This window comes from Protopterus annectens, chromosome 3.part1 (assembly GCF_019279795.1).
Source record: "Protopterus annectens isolate FY-2018-M chromosome 3.part1, PAN1.0, whole genome shotgun sequence".
Lineage (NCBI taxonomy): Eukaryota > Metazoa > Chordata > Ceratodontiformes > Protopteridae > Protopterus > Protopterus annectens.
Window position 1 is genome coordinate 1,399,602,737 of NC_056732.1, and position 16,879 is coordinate 1,399,619,615.

The following is a 16,879-nucleotide window of genomic DNA, read 5'->3' on the forward strand; positions in this document are numbered from 1 at the left end:
CCCAAGGTCTCTTATCACATTTTCAGCATTAAGTAGACTACCAGCTATGTGATAGTTCATGGGTACAGAGTTTTTACCAAAGGGGATGACAATACACTTTTTGGCATTGAGCTTCAGGCCATGGCTTTGACACCAGGTATCTGTCTCAGTGAGGCCCTTTTGTAGTTTGTCCACATCGTTAGGAGTTTCGATTATGGCTCCTAGTTTAAAGTCAACTGCAAACTTTGTTAGCCAAAGATCTTCTGTGTTGGCCTGCACTTTAGAGAAGTAGATACCAAACAGGAGAGGACCCAGGACTGAACCCTGTGGTACTCCACTTGTCACTGGTCTGATGTCGGATTTGGAATCCGCTATTTTCACAGTGTGGATTCTGTCCGTGAGCCAGTTGGCAACCCATCTTGTGACATAGGGATTTATACCTAGTTTGGTGAGCTTATCTATAATTCCAGAGTGGGGGATGGTGTCGAAAGCCTTGGCGAGATCTAGATAAGCTGTGTGAACCATTTTACCCTCATCTATGTCTTTGGTGACTGCTTCAAAGAAGTCAGTCAGGTTTAGGAGACATGATCTGCCTTTTACAAATCCAAACTGGGTAGGGTCTAGAGTTTGGAGATTACCAAAGTCTTTGTTTATGAGTTCCATGATGATATGTTCCATGGCCTTGCAGACCAGGCTCGTCAGGCTAATGGGGAGGTAGTTCCCGGGGTCTGTCATGGCTCCCCCTTTGTGGAGTGGGATAACTGTCACGGTGTGCCATTCAGTGGGTAGAAAGCCTGAGGTGAGGCTATGACTGAACATGGTACTTAGGTAGGGTGCCAGTTCATTCTGTAGTTCATGTAGAATGCAGCCTGGGATATTGTCAGGTCCCATGGATGCTGTGTTCTTGGCTTTGGAGAGTGTGTTTTTTACCTGTGCAGCTGAGATTATAGGAACTTTGCATTCTTCCGGTATAGAGATGGGCCCTCTAGGGGGTGAGAGGGGGGTAAAGTTAGCACTGAACCTATCTGCTAGGATGTTGGCAATATCAGTTGGGTCTGTATATTTAGTGCCATTGTGCTGTAACTCAGAGCAGATCTGAGTGTTCCCATTTAGATTCTCGACATAGCTATAGAATGCTTTGTGGTTGTCTTTAGAGTCAGTGGCAATTTTGTTTTCGTAACTAGCTTTGGAGGATTTTATGAGGGATCTCAGCTTCTTACTGAGGTTGACCAGGGAGTTCCTCCAGTCATGGGATTTTACTCTTTTTTGAAACAGTTTCTTTCTTCTGTTGTAGAGTTTGTTTATGGCAGAGGACCACCAGATTGGCTTCCTTTTTTTGGAGAATAACATCTTGGTTCTATTAGGGATAGCATGATCCATGCACTCATGTAAGTGCTTATAAAGTGCATTTGTGTAGGATTCAGCAGTCATACCTCTATTGTCCGCCTGCATGGGTGTCATGAAGTTTGCCACTTCTGTCTTAAGAAGTGTGAAGTTGGCTTTGGAGAAGTTGTTTACAATGGTTTCCCTAATTGGGGGTGGGGGTGGGATGTCGATGTCTAGGCTGATTAGCTTGTGGTCGGATCTGACCAACGAGGAATTGACCTCTGGTGTGGAACACTGGTTTCTCCTGTTGGTAATGACCAGGTCTAGGATATTGCTGCCCCTGGTGGGGGTGTGAATAAGTTGATCCAAGGTGTTGGAATTTATGAATTCTAGAAAACATTGAGCAAAAGAGTTGGTACATGAGTAGTTTTCCCAGACCCTTCTAACAAAGCTAAAGTCTCCCTCTCTCATGCATATCTCCTACCAAGCTTATTGAGCAGCTCTCAGATCCTTACTAACCTCCAAATCTCTCTCTCTTAACTAAGCTTGAAACTACCTGTAACAAAGTGGCCAGATTTGCTGCAAATCAAAGCTATAGATCTCATAACTGTCTCTCTTTAAAACACTTAAACGGGCTAGAATTTCCCCACCTGTTACTTCTCTCTCAACTTCAGCTTAGTCACTCTGTCTTGTACCAACCATCTTTCTGTCCCAACTTGTCCCCTCTAATCTCCCTGTACACTACTTCTAGGACTCTTCATAGCTCAGACTAAGATCTACTATAAATCTATAAACCCAAGAGCAAAACTGGTCCAAACCTCTTCAGCTATTACCGTTCCATTTCTTGGAACAAACTATTGGAAATCAGAGCACTTACACAATTCAAAGAATTCAAATCGGTTACCAAAGACTATCTAAAAAATTGCTAGACATGCCACTGTACTCTCCCTCCATAACCTGCCTCCCTCTCTTATGTAGCTTGCCCTCTCCCCTCATAAGTAATTTTTCTGTTATATGATAGCTTTCTTATTCTTTTTTTCCAGTTAATTACCTATTTACTCAATCTTAAAATACTTCTACTTATATACCTGTCGTTTTCTCACTAACTCCAACTATGCTGACTACTTATTACCTCTGCATATTATACTCATACACATTTTATGTTAAAGGACTAATTTCATGCTCTGGAAATAACTTCTATGCTTTTAATGTATCAACTTGAAAATGTTTGTTACTATACATGCTTTGACTCTAACAACTTTGAAAATTATTATTTTTTGTATACTATTACTATTTTTCACTTACAATTTTATTGTAATTTTGTGGAGCTTTTCTCCCTGGGGCTCCGCTGAAAAAAGGCTATCAGCTCACCCGGACAAACCCAGTCAACAAATGTAAAATAAAAATAAATTAATTTTAACCTTAACTTTTGAGCAGTAGGATTTAGAAAGGAATCTCTAACTTTGCAGATTTGTCAGCTGCACCTGCTCTGCATTTATTTTTTCTTTGTTTCTCCGTCTCTGCCTTTAGTATGGGAATCATCTTTGGAAAGGATAGGCTTACTTAAAGAGGTCAATAGGGTAGTGGAAGCAAACCCATCATTCAATCCATTTAGCAACTTGGATTTTCTATCCTTAGTATCTGAGAACATAAAACAATGCACAGTTGTCACATTAAGTAATGAAATACTAATATCCAAAGTCCACATAAAGTATGTCTATTTTGGTGACAGAATTTTGTCCTCATGTTTACATGTCTTGAAGCTTTGTTTTTCATAACAAATAATCCTTAAACCTGAAAAAAAGCAGTCAGATAATGTAAATAATCAATAAATTATACCATCAGGTCAGAAAGTAAAACTGCAAGGGCTAGCCAATAAAAATGCAAACTTCCTAGAAAGGGCAGAGTGAAACTGGAAAACTGCCTAAAAAGACAAAACCTTGGTCTGACCTGAAAAGTAAATCAGTTCAAAAAAGATGAGCAAAGTTCAAAGAAGACAACTGCAAAGTAAATTTAGAAATTGAGAAACAGTTCTTTAAACAAACTGGGATCATTTCTCTGATAACAGCAAAGGAGAGCTGGAGAGGAAAGAGCATCACGGATAAAAATGGGAGATTAGGAGCTTGGGAACATTCCAGATGCTGAGCTGAATAAATGCCTGAAGCTTTTAATCATATTGGTAAGGATCGATACCCTCCTACCAGATAAACTGTTTTATCATTTTTATCTTTATAAATTAATAGATTTAAATTTTCTATTGCTTATTCTGCAGACTGCATTAAGTTCTCACAAAGCTTTCAGATTTTTTATAATTTGCACTGCTGCAATAATACCTTGTAAGCAGTTTATGGCTGAAAAGGATTTTGGTATCAATGTATGTACCTCCAAACAAATAGAATAAATGCATTAAAGGGTCTGGTACAATCTTCCTATTTAGTTAGCAAGTGAATAAAAATCAACATAAACTTAGATGCTAGATGTTAGATAGCAAAGGGTTACAGTACTGTATGCAGATTATAGAAAAAATGTCAACATCAGAATAAGGTTAAATAATAAAACATGCATGGTAAGGTTAAATAATAAAACATGCATGGTAAGGTTAAATAATAAAACATGCATGGTAAGGTTAAATAATAAAACATGCATGGTAAGGTTAAATAACAAAACATGCATGGTAAGGTTAAATAATAAAACATGCATGGTAAGGTTAAATAATAAAACATGCATGGTAAGGTTAAATAATAAAACATGCATGGTAAGGTTAAATAATAAAACATGCATGGTAAGGTTAAATAATAAAACATGCATGGTAAGGTTAAATAATAAAACATGCATGGTAAGGTTAAATAATAAAACATGCATGGACTGGAGAAATCTGAATGGATTTTATAAAAGGAAACTGTTTACTGCTTAAAAGTTAAAGTACCAATAAGTGTGAGAGGTAGATCCCAGTCTGGAAGATCTTCCAGTCATGTAAGTGTAAATTTGTTCAGTTATTCATGGTTTCCTTTCTGCCTCCATCTTTTATAAAGAATTTATGGAACAGGTATGCCCTGTAAATTTGCTATGTTTTTTTTTTTTTTTTTTTTTTTACTGTCCATTGGACCTTTTGTATATGGAAGCTGAAAATGCCAATAGGGCTATGTTTCTAATGGTCCTGGTTATTTTTGAGTAGCTTTTTTGTCTGCCTTTTTATACATTATAAAGAACAACTAAGATGATTTCAGGAAAATGTAGTGCTTGTTGGGATTCTGATTGAAACAGTTGCTTCCTGCATGTGTATTATTTGACCTAGGCTGAAAAGGTTGTGGATGATGGTGAAGTCTGCTTTTTAAATATATGTTGTTCTTGTTGTGTCTTTCGGCTTTTCCTGGTTAGGGGTCGCCATAGCGGAACTCCAGTCCGCTAACGGTTGGCAGTAGACTTTTACGTGCTGAGTAGCCGGCCCTGACGCACAACCTTCAATGAAGGTGTGCCCATTCACGCATGTCTCCACACAGAAGACGCTCCAGCTGAGAATCAAACAGAACAACATCTTACTGTGAGGCAACAACGCTACCGCAGCACCAAGAAAATGTAACTTCTTATACCAAGATTGTATTGCTGGAAGTACCTCTGCTGGACAGCATTATTTTCTTCTCTGTTTTGGAATTTTCTCGCAGTAGCCATAAAATGCATCAATGGTATTAGAAGGGGAATGCGTCACAAGGTCAGTCTGTGCAGAAGTACTTAGTGATATAATAAAAATAAAGAACCTAAAACTGGTGCAAAGAAAAACATGCCCTGTGTTATATATCTCAGTAAACTGTCAGATATGGAATAGAGCTGGATGATATGCAAACCAGAATTTGAAACCGAAGACAATTCAATTGCATTTATTTTAACTGTATTTATTTTATTAGTGCTTCACACTCACTGTATTTAAAGTGATTTTATTACTGTTTTAACTGTTTTTCTGCAAAAAAAAAAGTTCTAAACTTATTTCCCTCCTTTCCAGATTTGCTGTATTCAGGACTATATTGTAAGTTTCTGAGTTCCCCAGACCTTTCTGTGTTAGAGGAAAGCCTTCCAGCTTATCTGTGGGAGTGGTAAGCACTAGGTAGCCAATCTATCACAAGAGGAGTGGTTTCTGGCTCAGAAATTGTAGTTTATTGGCTGTTTGGGCAGTTTTTCTATCCCTTTCAACTTTCTGCTTTAAAAGTCCATGTCTGCGTGGGATTGCGCTTGTTTAAACTCCGCAGATCCAGTTTTGGCATCCTGCAGACTGCAAGAGCAACAGAAGGGAGAAAGAGAGACTTTAAGTACCTCCATTTTGTTTTTTAGGTACATAGGTTCATTCATAGGTCTGTACTAGGCTAATGGCCGTGGGGCCTTTACAAGACTAGCCATAGGATTTCCCTGACATACTGCCACCTGACCTTAGTTCCCAGTGCCTCTGTTGCATAGAGACACTGGAGTTATCCCCGGGGTGAATTTTCTGTTTCCCATTTATTCATCAAGATTCCTCTTGAAGAGGGTCAGCAAAGTGCTCTGCTTGACATGTATGGGAAGTCTATTCCATAGCATGGTCAGTCTCTGAGTTATGAACCTGTCCCTCCAGCATGTTCTGTTCATTGTGGTAATGAGGTTGGAGGGGTTGGAATTTCTTTAGATGTAGCATTTCTAACAGAGCTGGGTCATACATGGCTTTGTAAGTCAAGCAGAGATCACCTCTAAGTAGGCATTATAAGACAGAGAATAGTTGGAGTTTTTTGCGTCTGTCCATATAGGACAAGTGTTTAAGTCCTAGGATCCTCTTTGTGAGGTACTTTTGTGGCTTCTCCAGTTGTTGCAGGTGTCTAGTGAGATACATGCCAAATGGGGCATTGTATTCTATGATTGGCCTAATGAGGCAAGAGTAGAGGGAGACAATGACCTCTTTCTTCCTGGATGCAAAACCCTTAGTAATGAGATGTGCCACATAGAAGGACTTTCTGACCACAGTGGCAATGCACTGGTCAAAAGAGAGGTTGCTGTCAACCTGTGTTCCCAGATCTCTTATAACGCCTTCTGTGTTCAATGGACTACCATCAATGTGGCAATTCATGGGAACTGGGTTTTTCTCAAAGGGGATGACAACATTTTTTTGGCATTGAACTTAAGGCCTGATTATACTGCCTTGTGCATTTGATTTTAAGTTGTTCTTTTCATTTAACTGCATTTATTTTAACTGTATTTGCTTTATTATTGCCACACACTCATGTGCTAGCCTGCATTGCATTTAAAGTGATTTTATTACTGTTTTAACTTTCTTCTGAAAAAAAAAGAAAAAATAAGTTCTAAGCTTGTTTCCCACCTTTCCTGTTACTAGAGTAGTCCAGATACAGATTTACTGTATCCAGGACTGTATTGCAAGTTTCTGAGCTCCCCAGACCTTTCTGTGTTAGAGGGAAGCCTTCCAGCTTATCATTGAGAGTGGTAAGCACTAGGTAGCCTATCTACCACAAGAGGAGTGGTGTCTGGCTCTGACATTGTAGTTTATTTGCCACTTGGGTAGTTTTTCTGTCCCTTTCAACTTTCTGCTTTAAGAGCCCATGTTTGCGCTGGGGTAAACTATTACCGGTGCCAGAAACTTTGCTCTTCACTTTTTCCCTTAGGTCTTGCTAGTTACCTTCTCTCTTTCTCTTTAAGCCTGTTCATCTAGCACTTCATCTGAAATCTTGTAGCAATTATTGTAGCACACATAAATGCTATCAGCACTAAACATCCTATAAGGAAACAGCTCCAGTACTTAGTAATGATGACCATCCCCCCTGCATGTCTAAAGGTCAGTTCCCTGGGCTTTCTCCTATTAACCGGATGAACATGGACATTCTGAGGCAGTGTAGCAACTTCCTCATTTACACAGGCAACCCTCTCCTCTTACCTCCCAGTACACAGACTTGTGAGAGATGCACTTATATCTTCAAACTGGAAGTCATACACTCTCCAGCGAAGACTGGAATAGCTGGTCAAGAAAAGAAGGTCAACACCTGCACCATACCAAATGGAACACACAGCCCTCCAGAAAACCCACATAAAAACACAAATCACATACCCACCTTCACGGAGGCTCACAATAGAAATCTACCCAAACAGCAGAGACCTCCAACTCAGAAATGCACTCGACCACCCCAACACAGCACAAACCACAAGACACATAGCTTACCAACACCGTGTACCTCTCACCCTAAGCCCCTAAGGCAAAACAGCTTGCCCAATACTCTAATCATAGGTGACTCAATAGTGAGGCACACTGATGTCCCACTCAACAGGTTGAATAAGGAGAAGGCAACAGTCAACTGCCTATCAGGTGCCAGAATCCAACACATAACACATGCACTCAAGTCACTCTACAACAAGTACAAGTATGACTCTGTCATTGTCCATGTGGGTGTGAATGACCTGAGATGCACCTCTCTGGAATACATGAAAAGGACGTGATGGAGCTCTCGGATTATGTGGCCCGGGCAGGTGTGACACTAGCCATGAGCAGCATCCTACCATTGCCCAGAATGATACCACAGTACATGCAAAAAAATATTTTAACAATTGGCTAACTTTCTGGTGTCATTCTAAAGGGATCCAGTATCTGTCTGCCTGGGATGACATGATTGACAGACCTTGATGCTTTGCCAGAGATGGCCTGCATCTGTCAACCTTGTTTTCTGGGTACTGGCTAAGGCTCTTGCCACCCATATAGTGCATTTTTAGGCGGTGTTCCAAAGACAAAACTACCACTGTAGCAGCTATAAATAAATGCAATCTGAGGGTCATGCTGCTCAACGCTCTAAGTCTAAATCTCAAGATGCACTCACTTGAAGCACTCCTCAAAATGGAGAACAACATTTGTGCTGTAATGGAGACCTGGTTTAAAGCAGCAGAAAGCACCCCTGCACTACCAGGCTATATCTCATTCCACACTTTTTGGCCCTAGAACAAGGACTGAAGCTCCAAAGGTGGTGGTGTCTCCATAGTCATAAAGGATCTGTACACCTCCAGACTGCTAGCCCAGCATAATGTATCTGAGATACTTCAGGTACAACTAACACTGGGTAAGACGGCGATTCAAGTCGTAGCCAGCTATAGGTCCCCAACCATGTCCCAAGACACTCACTCCATGTTCCTAAGCACCGTAGAATCTATTAGGGTCCAATCAAACAGTCTCATACTGAATTACTTCAACTACCCCTCCATCAACTGGAAAAACTACCCATGCACCAATACACTGGCCCAATGCCTCAAGGAATTCATCAATTCCAATGCCCTGGACCAGCTCATTCTTACTCACACTAGAGGAAGCAACATCCTTGACCTGGTTATTACTAACATGGGCAACCGTTGCTCTGCACCAGTAGTCAACTCCTCCCTGATTAGATCCGACCACAAACTAATCACCACGGAAATCCCCATCTTGTCCACACCCCCTACAAAAGTAACCACCATGAAAAACTTCTCCAAAGCTGACTTTGGGCTCCTAAAAACAGAGATGCCAAACTTCATGGCACCCATGCCAATGGAAAATAGTTGCATGACTGCCGAATGATATAGCAATGCACTGTACAAACACAACAGAACCAAGACACTCTCCTCCAAAAGAAGGAAGCCAATATGGCGGTCCCCTGCCATTAATAAACTCTACAACAGAAGGAAGAAACTATTGCAGAAAAAGGTGAAGTCCCAAGACTATAAAACCTCCCTTATTAGCCTCAACAAAAAGGTGAGATCCCTCATCAAACCTCTAAAGCCAGCTATGAGGACAGAATTGCGACAGACACTAAAAACAATGATAAAGCCTTCTCTAGTTATATCAAGAATCTCCATGGCAATACCCAAATTTGCTCTGAATTATTGCACTATACTGAGCCAACAGATATTGTCAACATACTGGCTGACAGTCAGTGCCAACTTTACCCCCCCACCCCCACCCCAGGACCATTCACAATACTGGAAGAATGCCAGGCACCCAGCAGTACTGCAGCACAGGTTAAAGCTGCATTGTCCAAGGCCAAGAATACAGCTTCCATGGGACCCAGCAATATCCCTGTCTGTGTTCTAAATGAACTACAAAGTGAACTGGCACCACATCTGTGTACCCGGTTCACTTACAGCCTCACCTCAGGCTTTGTCCCTACCAAATTGTGCACTGCTACAGTCATCCTTCTCCATAAAGGGGGAGCGATTACAGACACTGGGAATTATCGTCCCATTAGCCTGATGAGTCTGATATGTAAGGCTATGGAGTGCATCATCATTGCCCTAATTAACAAAGATATAAGGAATCTCCAAACTTTAGATCCTACACAATTTGGTTTTGTGAAAGATAGGTCTTGCCTGCTCAACCTGGTTGACTTCTTTGAGGCAGTTACCATAGCTGTAGATGAGGGTAAGACAGTTCATACAGCCTACCTCAATCTGCCCAAGGCCCTTGATACCATACCTCACTCAGGAATTTTTGATAAACTCACCAAACTAGGCATTAACCCCTATATCATTAGGTGGGTTGCAAATTGGCTCACAGATAGAACCCGCAGCGTGAAAGTAGCAGACTTCAAGTCAGACTGCCGACCAGTCACATGTAGAGTCCCACAGGAATCAGTTGTGGTCCTCTCCTGTTTGGCATCTACTTCTCAGAAGTCCAGGCTAACATGGAGGGACTCTGGCTGATCAAGTTCAACAGATGACTGCAAGCTGGGAGCCATTATTAACTCCCCAAGTGATGCAGACATCCTACAGAAAGGCCTCACTGAGACAAATGACTGGTGTCAAAACCATGGCCTTAAGCTTAATGCCAAAAAATGCATCGTCATCCCCTTTGAGAAAACTAATTTCCCCCAAATTATCACATAAATGGGAGCCCAGTGAACACCGAAGGCATTATAAGAGATCTGGGGACACAGGTTGACAGCAACCTCTCCTTCAACCTCCACACTGCCACTATGGTCAGAAAGTCCTTCTATGTGGCACATCTCATTACCAAGGGTTTTGCATCCAGGAAGAAAGAGGTCATCTCATACTCTTCCCTCATTAGATCAATCATCGAGTATAATGCCCCATTTAGCATGTACCTTGCCAGACATCTGCAACCGCTGGAGAAGCCACAAAAGTACCTCACAAAGAGGATCCTAGGTCCTACATAGACAGACTAAAAAAACTCCAGCTATTCTCTGTCATATCATCTACTAAGAGGCAATCTCTGCTTGACTTACAAAGCCATGTCTGACCCAGCTGTGTTAGAAATACTACATATAAAGAAATCCCAATCCCAATATACCACATGCTCCAAAGACCTCAACCTCATTACCACAATCAACAGAACATGCTGGAGGGACAGGTTCATAACCCAGAGACTGCCCATGCTCTGGAATAAACTTCCCATGAACGTCAAGCAGAGCACCTCATTGGCCTTCTTCAAGAAAAATCTTGACGAGTGGATGGAAAATAGAAAGTTCACCCAGGGGATCACTCCAGTGGCTCTACTTGATAGAAGCACTGGTAACTAACATCAGGCAGCATGATGCCAGGGCACATCTATGGGCTAGGCTTGTAAAGGCTCCAGGGCCATTAGCCTAGCACACACCTATGAACCTATAACAAGTAAGTTTGTGAATTCTGGAGATCTGTCTGCCTAAGTGTAATCCAATGAACTAGGGAAATGACAAGGAAAGATTAGGAAAATGTAGGCAAACTTTCTGCAAAGAAAGAAGTTGCTAAATAACATTCATTTCTATTTTGCTGTCCATGTTTTTCATCCCTCACCCTTCCTTTGTCTTCTTTTGTCTTCAATACAAATCGTTTGAATGCATAAGAAGTAAAGATGAAGCACATCATTGACAAGTTTATGTACCAAAACCACCACTACGTAATCTTAGGCTGGGGAAATAAGCCATTTTTGTAAAGCTTCAAAATGTAAAGTCAAGATGCAAACTAGTTCACCCTCATTTTGGCTGTAGAGTCGAATTCCTGTACTTAAAATATTTCAGGAATAGTCTCTCTTACCACTGAGTATGTTGTCCTCTAGTTTTCTCAAGAACTTAGTAAAATGTTTCATCAGAAACTTCAAACCCCAGTGGAAGCAGACTGATGAGGCGACTGGGGGTCTGACAAAGCAGAGGTGCCGCTAGGTTTATTTGTGCTCCTAACCATCTTTCAATGAGCCAAGTATGTAGGGTAATTTATAACAGTTGTTGAATCTGTAATGTTTTTGATCATCATTGTCCCAGCAATGACATTCGTATTTGAATTTTCTAAGCTGCATTTTTGCACTGCTGCCTTCCTGCTGTAATTGTTACTTTATGTCCATTTTTAGTAACCTAACTTTTGTCAGTTCCATGCCCTTTACACATTTTATCTCTAAAATTGGCATCTGTGTAACTTTCATTGCAAGCCACTGAGCAAAAGAACTCTGTGTGGCATTCTCATTTAATGTTCTTCTGGGGAGCCGGGTCTATATTACCAGAGAGAAACTCCTTTTGAGTAAATACCAAAGCACCGACATGAATTGCGCAAACCGTGAGAATACCGAACACACTAAACCGCAAAATTTTAAATCTCGAACTGCCATAGTCGGCCAACCCCACCATCCACTATATACTACCTACCCAAACAAAATAAATAAACCACATGCATACACTAACCAAACTCTACTTCTCACCCTAAAGTAAAGCACCAAAACCTTACCTCTAACTCTACACTAAACCCCACATACACAACTAACTATGCACTATTCTTAAGCCCTCCCTAACCCTAAGGTCTGTAACTACTACACACGTCCCCTACACACATACACCCAAACAAAATAAATAATCCACATACATACAATTAACAAAACATTACCTCCAACACTCCACTAAACCCCACATACACAACTATCTATGCACTATCCTTAACCCCTCCCTAACCCTAAGGTCCGTAACTACCGCACACTTCCCCTACGAAAATACACACAACAAAATAAATAATCCACATACATACATTTAACAAAACCCTACTTCTAACCCTACACTAAATCTTACATACATTAACTATCTATGCACTTACCTTAACCCGCACCCTAACCCTAGGGTCCATAACTATCGCACACTTACCTTATGGAGCTATACCACAGATGGGCCAACCATGGTAATTCAACATTTCCAAATTTGCGGTTTTGGATGTTTGCTGTAATGCCGGTTCACACAATACGTGTCGATGTTTACGGATTCGCTTAAACGGACTTTCACTCTCGTAATAGGGAACCTGGGAGCCACACCTCTAAATTCTCTTTAACTGCAAGTGAATGTAGAATAAGCTTCCAATGTAGCGCTTTCTGCAATTTTCTCATGCATGTTTTATCTAAAGTATGAAGCAGTGAATGCAGGTACATTTTCATGGTGTACTACTAGTGCCAGCCACTAAACTGGACGATAGTCAAAATATTCCTGTTTACAAATGTATGTGTCTCTCTCTCTCTCTATATATATATATATATATATATATATATATATATATATATATATATATATATATATATAGTGCATAGATAGAGAGATAGATGTGTGTGTCTATGTAGGCATATATATATATATATATATATATATATATATATATATATATATACACACACATACCTTTAATGTCTGTATATCTGTATAATAAGGTTGGAGGGCATTATATTGAGTGCACAATGTGTTAGCTGTTGGGTAAGATGTCAGATCATGGTGAAATCACTGATAGTTGATTTTTGACCTTCTGTGGTCAGTTGTGGTTCTTTTGAGGTGTATGCCAATGGTCAAGGTTGTGTTAGTTTGCTAAGTAAGAAGCTGGGTAGGGGGATAAAGCCCACCATGTAAAACCGAAAGAAGAAGTAAAGCAAGGTCTATGACATTTCATCGAATGGCTATTCAGTAAATACCCATTCATCGAACATGTATTTATTGAAGCTGCTTTTTAGTGAATGGCAGATTTTATCTAGGGCACACAAGCTGTTGGCCAACTGAGAAACCCCCCAAACAAATAAAATTTAAACCCTGCCGAGGTGGAAAGCTACACCCCCCAACTAAATATGCCATCTCCGAGATTGCACTACAGTGGGGAAAAGGACATTCCAGATGGTGGTCAACCACTAGTTTGCCCTAGTTAAAATCCACTCTTCACTGAAGAGCAACTTCGATAAATAGGTGTTGGATGAATGGGTATTCACTGAATAGCCATTCAACAATATGTCATAGACCCATAAAGCATTGCACTGGAATTATACGAAGTTAAGTGGAGTTTGCTTGCTGCAGGCTGTGTTAGTAGTGTGATTCTCTTGCTGGGTTGATAAGTAAGCTTAGTTATAGATTGGGACTAGCTAGTGTTGGAAGTACGATTTTCTGTCTTTGGTGCTTATGAAAGGTTGTCAGAATTTTTTTTGACATTTATGAAGTAATTGCAGTGGAACATATGATCACTAAAGTATTGTAGATTTTTTTAATGAAAGTCCACATTCCATTGTTTTGCAAATGTATTAGATGAATGTATGGTATAGTGTGATTGGCAAAGGGAATGTAAGTGGTTGAGTATACCAGCAAAACATTATATAATTACCTCTAAAAATGTAGAGGAAGATTAAAGCATCTGAGAATAGCAGTCTAAAAAATATTTATTCTCCTTAAAAATGAATAAACATTTGTGGGTTAACCAAAAGCACATCAAGTGAATTTAATTCATTTTTATATTGCTGTGAAACAGTCTGTGTTAATTGGTTTCCATGGATTGCATTGTCAGGAACAATTTCAGATTTCTCCTTCTAGGTCTTCTTTCTCTGAGGTTGATTTTTTTCTGTCAGAATTCCTCTGTACACCAAATCTCCTTTCAGAAAGGATGAATGCTCTCTGGTTGGGCTTCTTTCATATCTCCTTTTATATTATATTCACTAAAGCCAGGTATCTTTCTGTTCTTAAAGAAACAAGTACAACTTAACAGAAACACTGTATACTTTCTATAACCAAGCTATAAACATGATTTATGTATTTATTTTACTACTGTAGACATTGTGTACATACCATTTTGTACATTTTTGAGTCACCTGTACTCTTCCAAATGGTGAGAACATCACACTGTGCTGCAGCTGACCCTTAAACTTGAAATAGTCAGTTTCATAAGTCCATAGGTATATACTAGGTTAATGATCACCAGAGGTTTTATAAGCCTAGCTATGCTACCTGACTGAATTGTATCCCTTTGTAAGATGTGCACCTTAATTGGGGGGACGGTATGTTTGTTAGAAGAGGCATGTTTGTTAGGAGGCTGCTAAAAGGTTATGTGGAAGGGGGTATTTTAGGGAATGTATGGGGGGTATGTTTGCAAGGAGGTCACTAAAATGTTATGTGGGGGAATATGTTAGGGAAAGGTTATTGTAGACCTATGTATATAAGAGACATGGAGGCCAGACTAGAGATGACTATCAGATTTATTTATTTTTTTTATGACTGAAACAGGCCATCTGCTTTATGGTGGGTCAGGACAGGCCAGTGTAGCACTTTACCTTTTAATGGGTGTAGGCCATTTAGTGCAGTTAAGACTCTTGCCATCTCCAAACTTTCTTCTGGTTTCTCCAACTCACACACTTGGCTGTTGTTACCTTTTAGAATGCTGTTTTGCCTTCTGCAATGACTACAGCTCCTGTTCTTTTTTTCCTGTAGTTTTTGGGACTGATGTGGTGTTGCTGCAATTATTTTTTACACCCCTTTACCTCTGCTTTAAGCCATTTCCTTACTTTTTCATGTACATCCCCACACAGCCTTTCTTTCGGTCTCTGCTATTCAGTAGGATTTTAAGCAAATTGTTTCCCCTGTAAAAATGTTACAATTGTGTTAAATCAGATTTGTTCTGCCAGGCTATTCTGAAAAGTCTTCCTTGCCCCCTCACAAACATCCTAAGTTTTTGATTCTGTGGCCTAGATAGGGTGTTATTTATCTTAACCACGGGGAAAGAGGATTCACTAATCTGCGCTGCTAAGGTAACTACGGAGGTTTCCATTTCCTTCATAGTTCTAGAATAGTGATATGGTATATGTGTTATGGCTTTCTCCTACCATTCTAACTCCACTTATTTCATTCACTTTCTGCATTATTTTAGATGGACAGTGCCGTTTAGCCAGAAATGTGCTTCCTGCCAAGGGAACCAAAACTAATAGCTGATCTTCAGCTTTGAATTCAGTAATTGCTGTATTTCCGTTATGCATTCTTTGTTGTGTACTTAAGTGATGTTTAACTTGACATAACAGTACTACCTTCCTTCCCTGAAACTTAGGTCTTCTCTAATACTGTGGAAAGATGTCAAGAATTTCTGGTTGCAGAAATCTTTCAATTTTTCATTTGGCTAAAACAGGTATCTTCTCTGCACTGGTTTCCTACTTCACCTGTAGTGTGTTTCTTTACCAGTATCATACATTTCTTACACAGTGAATGCGGTACACACCTTCTGCACACTATTGCTCTCTGAGCCCTTGCTCATGTGTGGAACGTCTGTATAATCTTTACTAGCATAACTGCATACTCTCTCTAAAGCAATTTGCCACTAGGTGCCTACTGTACTCACTCTGTCGACCTTTGTTAGTAAATGCATTGCATTTTGTTATTCCAGAAGACTGACCTGTGAAAATGTTTATCTTGCCCATTAAAACTACTTTTTATTGCACTCACTGCACTATAATTTTGGGTTTTATATGCACACTTTAAAACATGTTTCTTTCTGCCAGACAGCAGTTTTAGTTTTGATACAGGCATTATGACATTTAACCTCAGCACTTTCTTTAAGCCCACAAATACTGCTGTGGACAACTGATGCAGCCACATTGCCTAAAGTTTCTATACCTTTTATATCAAGCTGTTTTCACTGAATGTTTTGTTTTGCCATCGGTACATGTTAGTTGTCTGAGGTTTTCTTATTATGTATCATTACTTAGAATTGCCAGGTTTTGATCCATTGCATAACATAGAGTTATTACTCATTTTAGATTCTGCAGTCTTCTTATCCTCCACCCTGCCATTTTAATCCTGGCTTGCTGTTCTGAGGGCTATGTTATTTTGGTTTTATAAGATGTCTGCATTTTCTGTGTTTTGGTCAAAACATGTAAACCTATTCAGAACTCTGATGTGGCCTCTTACTGCAGACATGCTTACTCTGAGCATGAAGTCACTTTGTGACTCAAAGTATGGATTAGAGGATGTCCTTCAAGGATGCATCTGCAGTCATAACATATGGGTTGTCCTGCCTCAGGCAGCCCTTCGGTCGGCCGGATTCCAAAGTCTGGGTCTGGCCTCGGCTGATGTCGCACTTTCCCCGACGTCAGAGTGTCTGGGGTATTAAAGCATCAGCCGACGCCATTTTCCTCAGTCTTTCTTGCCGCGCGGTGCCCGAAGCAGAAGCTGTTTGCAAGTGCCGGTCGGTCAGATCTAGAGATTTCAGCTACCGAAGACTTAGAAAAAAGCTAAGTACCCCGTTGGGGACTCTTTCTTGCCTCAGCTGATGTCAGACAAAGTAAATAATTGTTTAACTTGTGGGAAACAAATACCTCATAAGGATTTCCATT

General features: G+C 40.2%; 1 protein-coding gene across 4 annotated transcripts in view; it reads left to right on the forward strand.

Moving 5' to 3' along the window:
* The first annotated feature begins 3,359 nt into the window (after positions 1-3,359).
* LOC122798488 (alanine aminotransferase 2-like) overlaps positions 3,360-16,879 on the forward strand; it is a 1,719,357-nt gene continuing 1,705,837 nt past the window's right edge. For all 4 annotated transcript variants that reach the window (XM_044067464.1, XM_044067468.1, XM_044067469.1 and 1 more), the window contains exon 1: positions 3,360-3,484. The gene's annotated coding sequence lies outside the window, so the exon portion shown is untranslated. The remainder of the gene's footprint in view (positions 3,485-16,879) is intronic.